Source organism: Gobio gobio, assembly GCF_949357685.1.
Source record: "Gobio gobio genome assembly, chromosome: 20".
In the NCBI taxonomy this organism is placed as follows: domain Eukaryota; kingdom Metazoa; phylum Chordata; class Actinopteri; order Cypriniformes; family Gobionidae; genus Gobio; species Gobio gobio.
In genome coordinates, this window is record NC_137113.1 from 10579701 (window position 1) to 10587797 (window position 8097).

Sequence of the window (8097 nt, forward strand, 5' to 3'; positions counted from 1 at the left end):
TCAGCTGCATTATGCATTGAGATCGCTTTAAGAGAGAATTCAAGATAAGCGGCTCAGGTTTGTGTGAATGAAAAGAGCCATTGGGATGGTTGAAATGAGGAACTTGATGCTTTGGAGTGTCAAGGGAGTGTAAAGGACGTGTTATAAAATATATCCGGGCTATATCATACACTTTGGCAGTATTTTCCTTTCTCTGAAGTCCACTTATAATGTTAAAGGTTTCTTGCCGCAGAAACAGTTGTAATTTAGCTCTTCATGACCATTTGTCTCCTCCTTTCTGACCTTTAGAGTTAAACTGCACATGTTTTATCTATTTTTCACACTAAAATATTTGTCTAAACGTGAGAGACCACAAACATGACAATGAAAAAACATTGATTTAACAGTTTTGTTCCTATAGTGTGTGGAGCGCCGTGATGTGACCAAGACAGCACAACACACACTAACGGATTCCATTGATAAACAACCAGATTCCAGACTGTGAACACGGGAAATCTCGCTAAAGCTCTCGCGGTTATACGGAGTAAACAAACATGGCAGATGGCGGGCAAGAATAAATGCCGATAATAGTGTTTGGACTGTTTTTTACAGAAAATTCATGGGAAAAAAAGAAACGTTTTGGATAAAGTCATGTTATACTTCCGTCTTCCGTCCAACATGTCCTCCAACCAATACGCCTATATAGGTATATGTCACTTCCCTGAAATACGTGAAATACGACCCATAGGAGCGTTTACTAAAGTTGCGCCCCTATCGACAACAGGACACTTTCATTTTAATTCATGAAATACGACCCATAGGAACGTTTACTAAAGTTGCGCCCCTATCGACAACAGGACACTTTCATTTTAATTCATGAAATACGACCCATAGGAACGTTTACTAAAGTTGCGCCCCTATCGACAACAGGACACTTTCATTTTAATGCATTGTTCCCTTTTATTTGCGTCATATCTCGGGTTTTGCGTAGCTCAATTGGTAGAGCATTGCTAAATACAACATCATGTAATCATATGATCATGCAATCGTGGGTTCGATCCCAGGGAATGCATGTGCTCATAAAGTGTATATGCACTATAAATCACTAATGGTGGTAAAAAAGTCCACACATTGCATTTAAATGAACACGCATTTTGATTGGTAATGACAGTCATGATGACAGACGTAACACGCCGCATGACTTTAAAATGTAAATAAAGGTCGTAATAAGGTGCTTGAAAAACGACCTATAGTCTGGTTTTTTTTTTTTTTGGAGGACAGTCTGCTTCCATCAGCTCGCTTTCTGATTGGGTATCGTTTCGTTCCACGTGACAATCTACAGAGTGTGTGCTCTGATCGTAAATATTCAAGATGTTGGATATTTAAGATTTGAGATCGGTGTGGCCCTGATGTTCTTCCGAGCAGATTCAATCACTCTTAACACACCTCACAAGATAGGACAATCTGATAAGATTCTCTGTAGAACCATCAATATAATCAGGACTTTACCTAGGATTGAAGGGGAGAATTGGGCCCAAAATCAGCTTGATTATCTTTTAGTGTGCAGATGCCTTTACTTTCAAAAGGTAATTTGCTCTATTTTAGTGCTGGGCGCTATGACCAAAAATGTATATCACTGTATTTTTCTAAATTATACTGGTTTCGTGGTATATGACTTTTTTTCCCCTCTATGCATGACAGGGTGTTAACCACATTTTCTCCTGATTGAGAGAGGAAATACTGTAGTAGATTGCCTAGAATGCCCTATTTTACTGTCATGATGGAAAAATCCCACACTTGAATTAATACAGGTTTGCAAAGCCCCACAAAATGATGCTGTGGAGAGACAACAACCAATAAAACACAGACCTGCAATGCATTCATTTCAGACACATGCATATTAAAATATGACCACGGAGTTGACGGCACCTTACGCATTTTAAAAATCTAACCCTATATAACAACAAACTGCTAAAACGAGGGAGAAACGTGGAAGAACATTTAAAAGGTCTAAGGATATTTTCAATACATTTAAGAGCACTACAGTCTCTGAACGAATGACACACATAAGTTTAACAAAGAAAGAATAAAACAGTTACTTTTTTGCCCATTCTTCTTTGAATTGTCAGTCTATTAACTTGCATCATTGTCTTCGGTGTAGCAGAATAACCCATTGTCATAGCGTTCATGATCAGACGTTCGGCTGTAGTATCAGCATTCTTGTTTGCACATACTGTATATTTAATTTGAAGAAGCTGTGATGAAATATGTGTGCATACACACTGCTGGTTCATGTTTAGAGCACTACAGTATATGAAATATGTCCAAAAAAAACCTTAATAACAGGTCTGTATCTGATATGATCCATGTGGTGAGCGTTGTTAGGGCGTTTTCACACCTGAAAGTCTGCACCAAGACTCCGAACCGAAGTTCATGTTTTGATACATTTTCTCCATTTGGTTAGTTTTGGTTTGGTTTCACAATGCAATTATGTGAGCGGACTAAATAACTTTACATGACATACTCGCGTCCAGTCATCATCATCTATGTGGGCGGCATCTTGACATTGATTGGTTTGTATTTGTGTCTTTGACAAGAATGAATTGACGCATATTGTTGCCACTAGTGAACAGTACTATTTCTTTTCGTTTCAAATTGTTTTGTTTATAAAGTGGACATTTCAAGCTTTCTATACACATATTTCTCATGTCTGTGAGGCAAGTAGCCTGCTGAGTTTCGGTTTATTTGAGCGATTTATTGGAGCGATTTCGGCTCCAGTTCATGTGCAAAGCATGTGATCGCTACCGCGCCTCCATGTCACGATTATTGTCTGCTATAGACTATTTGCTTCTTATTTATTAAATCCAGGCAATTATCTGATTAAACGTTGATTCAAATGAAGATACAATTTATACAAAACAAAATTCACTTTAACGAAAGGCTTTCTACAAAACAAAACTTGAATGAAGTGTTCAAAATCATTTCTGACCTTCTGTCTTCGGACAAATTGCGCATCTTTTCACTTTTCATAATCAATGTAGCCTAGATGAAATTTAAAAATAACATTATAATATTTAAACATAAACAGGAACTTCCTGTAAATGGTCTGAAAGTCCGAACCATAGAGAAAATGCTTTCACACTACAAACAAGGTAGGTGTGAAAGGGCCCTTAATCTCATTCCGGCACTCCGCGCAGAAACCGTTCACTTGCGCATGTTCACTTATACCCTCAAATTGGGCATTATTTAAGGGGGCAGCCATTTGTAGTGGTGTCCGAAACTATAGTGGACGTTATTGAGTGGACTCATTCAATCCCACATTGCACTGCAATAACGAGTATACAGCCGATGTACACTCAACGGCTGACCGACTGCATGCACTCGTTTTCATTCACTCCTTCAAGTGAACTATATTAGTGGACTAACATAGGGAATAGTGAATGAGGGTTTAGGGGGCGATTTCGGATAGGCTGTAATGCGATCTCAGCTGTGTCCTCACTACAGTGCAACAGTAAAAAGGGACCCCTCTCAAACAGTGTCGCGCTGCGCCGTGTTCCGAACGCTGTTTAAGCGACATATACCGGTATTGCGGTATAATCAAAATTCACAACAAAAAAAAACACCGGTCTTCGGTATGAACCGGTATACCGCCCAGCACTACTCTATTTTGAACACTACCGTAGACATCAGTGTTTATATCCAAACATACATCAGTATTTCTGTTATCATTTGAATACGTATAACACAGAAATAACAATAATGTGTGGTTGAAAAGACTGTTCGTGAAGCGGTTTCATACCTAAACTTGACAACTGCTCTCTGTTGCATCTGCGCAGACACAGATTTGAATCTTCTGGTGTTATTTTGTCAAAGGTTTAATAGACACAGGCGAATCGTTTTCATTTAGGAAAAAGATTGCATGGGTGTTTGAATCGAGATTGTGATCTTTTAGCTCTAATCTATGTTTATGTGCATTCTGAATTACTTTTTCCCCCCATAATTGTCTGGTTGGACTGGAAACCGAGCATGTCTACATAGTGCATTGAATTCATTTATTTAATTTAAAGAGTAAGTAAAACCCTTTGGTCCATGATATGGTGCTTAATTTGGTCATTTTATGGAGATGGATAGGCTGGGGGTTTTATGGGCATGATATAGGGGCACGTTCAAGGTTAATCTGTATGTTTAGGTCTATAGTACACACACACACAGTCAAATATATCAGTGTGTCCAGCTGTTATTGACCCGTGTGTTCATGTCCCTGGACCCGTGCCACTTTATGTCATCATTCTCTCTCAATTCCAATTGAATTCTGATGAGAAGGACATAGGGGCATGTCAAATCTTGCGCTTCCGATCCCCTCCGTCTCAGGGTTCCCATCTGCTTTGAGCTGATTAGACCTCATTTAGCTCACCCTCAGTGCTGTCTCTCTCTCTCCCTCTGTGCTGATTGTCTCTCTCTCTCTCTCTCTGTGAGCTGTCTGTCTCTGGTGTTACCAACTGGTCAAAAGAGGATTCCTCATTAAACCCAATGCTAGTGCATCTGCTATAGCTCGCTCTGGGGAATTGGACTCTTGTTGGGACACGGCTTTGTTTTCACCAGAAGCTCAGATCACTAGGAGCTCTGCTTCTTCTACTGTCTGCTCTGATCTCTGTCACAAAAAGCAAACCTAAGACCTGCCAGCTCTGGGTTTCTAAAGTATGTTCAGAAGGGATCTTTGAATTGTCCCTGCCTACTGATTTCAGACACTGATTGAAGCCTGGTGTTTCCTGTCTTTGCAAAGGCTGGCTTGATCCAGGGAAAAGATAGGATTCGTTTCAGCTTCATCTGTGAGTTAAATTCTGTCCGCTGACTGCTGTGCATTCATCTTTTATTCTTTTTTTTTTCTCTCTTTTTTTGTCCTAGAGCGTCCCACAAATCCGTGCAACCTTTAACAGATGGACGGGATCAGCTTTTTTACCATGGGACGTTTGCAATGCCGCAACAGATCAAATAAAAATAGGTGGATAATACAGTTAAGAGATGGGCCGATATTGTGTCTTATTCCTGGCACATCACATCCTCTGAATTATGACAGCTAGAGGCAGAGTTTGGGTGAATTTAAGTGGACGTCACAGATCACCTCCTATTATTTTTAACACCATTTTCTACTCTGTGGTTTATTCTAGGAATGCTGATTCTGAATTTTACTATCCAGAAGGGATTACGCCACACTTCCCCCAGCACACACACACACACACACATAACAGCTGCCACAATACAGTTGTACAAACAAGCTCTGAAAATTATAGATATGTTGTCTCTGAGGGGAAAACTTACCACCAGAGTGTGATTCTATATTTGGTTACACTTGCCATAATAATGAGTAATTCTGACAGTCATGAAATGCTTTTGAAATAGACTTCTGACATGAATCATTGTGGGTTTGATCTTCATATAAAATATGCAGATGACGTTCCTTTTTTCATTTCAATGCAAAGTGCAATGCAGGAAATGCTATTTTACAGTGTCTAAAGTGTTTCCCACAAGCAAACATGATGTTAATCCGATGCAATTTCCATGCACTTGTTACAAAAGGCTCTGTTTTTCATTTGTTTGTTATTTAATACAACCCTTTTCATTATAAATGATATCAGTATAACAATTTAATATGAATTACAACATTTTATTAATTTCTGAATGAGCTCAACAAGAGAAAAACCTGATGCTCATGCTCTCCAGCATTTATTTGAAATTTTCCAAAGACCATTTTGTGCTTCATTGGAAGCAAAAACATCTGGTCTTTTGTAGGGAATTCACTTGGTTAATTTCACACATTTGTTTACATTTTGTTTTATTATCAAACCTCAAAACTGTGTTTATTTCTAATGGTAAAAATGTATGTTGAGAGATTCCCAGTCCTCTTTTGTTGTCAGGCTATTATAAAAGTCAAGCTGTGCATTCTCAGTTATAACATAAGTCTTGCATTTGTTTATCCACATCTGCCTCACTAAAAACACAGAAATACAGTAGAGTGTTTTTTTTCTTTTCTTTTTTGACTGTGTTGCGATTCATGTACCTCTGAAACACAGAAACCGCTTGAGGTCTAATCCCTCTCGCATGTCACAAAGTCCATAATCTCTGTGAGATTAAATTAATATGTACATAAACACCAGACTCCTGTGTTTTGTACATGAATATCTCTATTAATAGTATGACAATGGTGTGTGAGAAACAACGACTTAACAAGTGCATGTGGATTAAGTCTCGTTCTCTTTATAATTCACAAAATGCTGAAACTGTTCATTGCACTGCTGTTTCATCTGGGAACGAACTGTCAGGGAAACACTACATTTTAGAGCCACTTGATATATCTAGCGCTGCTAGTAATTTGTCTGTCTTTTCTAGTCCCTCAAAAGCACTTGAAGCAGGTCCTTGATGTTGCCAAAATGTCTCTTGGCAGAGATCTTTTTTTAAAACCAGTGTTTCACTACTTTGTGGCAGTAAGAAACGAATCACACACCTGCTTTTATATGTAAATGTTGCCTCACACATAATTGAGACTCACACACACTCCAGGTATGAGTGTTTGCACTGGTGGGTAGCAATCAGGACTTCCACTCCAATCTCTGCAAGCATCAAGCCAGTTTTCACCTGACTGAAGAGTCAGTCAGCAAAACAACCTTCCCTCAGCATCCACAGTCAAAAACAAGGGATTAATCGCTGGCTTGTTTCCTTCTGGACTCTTAGCACTGAAAGTATTGCAGCTTACATGGCTATACGATTAGGGATAAACACTCATAATTGAGGATGCTGACAGGTCAGTGATTTTGCAGGGGCTTGAGAGGAACCCAACATTTATACACCAAGAGTTATGAGCTCTCCGCGCTCCCTAACTGTTCATTACTGACCTGGTAAGAAAGTCCACATCAGCAAAACACACTCACAGATTCAGGAGATTTGTGCACAGAAAAATGTCCTACCTTAATTGAGTCCTTTTCCACCGGGCAAACAGATGGATGGATGTTTGAAATCAGTAAAATCCAAATGCTTCACAAACTCTCTTCCTTCATCTGTCCTCAGCCTCTTTTCATCCCTCGTTTCACCTTGCCTTCCTTGTTTTAGTTCCTTGTTTTCTCATTTACTCTCTCTCAGGAGTCTATCGTTCTTGTTCATCCTGTACAGTACAGAAGCGGAGACAGATGCGCGTGCCGCCAGTGAGGAAAGCAAAAAGGTTGAGCGAGCACGCGCGCGCGCAAGAGAGAGAGAGTGCTGAAGTGTACGTGCCTGCGGTTTTAGAATGAACAGAGCAAGAGCGAGTGTGTGTGTGTGTGTGTGTGTGTGAGAGAGAGAGAGAGGGGGTGACTGTGAGTGAGCTGGTCAGAGAGAAAAAGACCTAGCGGAATGAGGGAGCGCTTTGCTGACTGGTTCGCTGGCTCGTGGCTCTGCGGTCCGCGACGTGATTGGAGAGAGTGCGACCCCTGTCAGGTCTCCGGAGTGAGGGATCTTCATCAACTACATTAGAGAGATGGAGCCTCCCCTCGTTCCCTCCCTTCACCCCTCCCTCTCTTCCGTCAGTCCCGCAGAGAAGCAACGATCTGTGCGGTCATCGCAGGACTATCATCGCGTTCAACTAAAACACTTGCAGATGTCCCGTGTTTGTCTGGTTTAATTATCTCTCTCTTTCTCTCTCGGTTAATTTGTTTGTGTGCAGGTAATAGTGTCTAGCGATATGTAGTTACTTTTGGTACAATGCTTGACTAACCTCCTAAGACCCATGAAAACAAAGACTTTTGAATTTCATATTTTTTCATGTCATTACATTGTTTAGAGAAACATTAAAAAAAAAATGTCTTATGATATTTTAGCGATGTCCTCGAAAGGGGACACTAGCACTCGTGAAAAAAATAAAATGACAAGAAGACATAAACTATGGGATTTTTTTCAGGTTTAAGGATTTTTTTTAACCAGACTTTGTTTAAAGACAATTCTCAGCTATGATATGAAAGATATAACAGAATTAATTGATATACCATTTTACTTTATGCAATATGTGGGTAAAATGACCATGGGTTTTCCCATTCAATGCAATGTATACACTGTATCTAATTTGCATATTAATGTGTTCTTGGAGCAACA

At 39.7% G+C, this 8097-nt stretch overlaps 1 protein-coding gene across 1 annotated transcript in view; it reads right to left on the reverse strand.

The window, feature by feature from the left end:
* cdh12b (cadherin 12b) overlaps positions 1–7355 on the reverse strand; it is a 235316-nt gene extending 227961 nt beyond the window's left edge. The window contains exon 1 of the mRNA XM_079801388.1: positions 6942–7355. The gene's annotated coding sequence lies outside the window, so the exon portion shown is untranslated. The remainder of the gene's footprint in view (positions 1–6941) is intronic.
* Between the last annotated feature and the right edge of the window lie 742 nt (positions 7356–8097).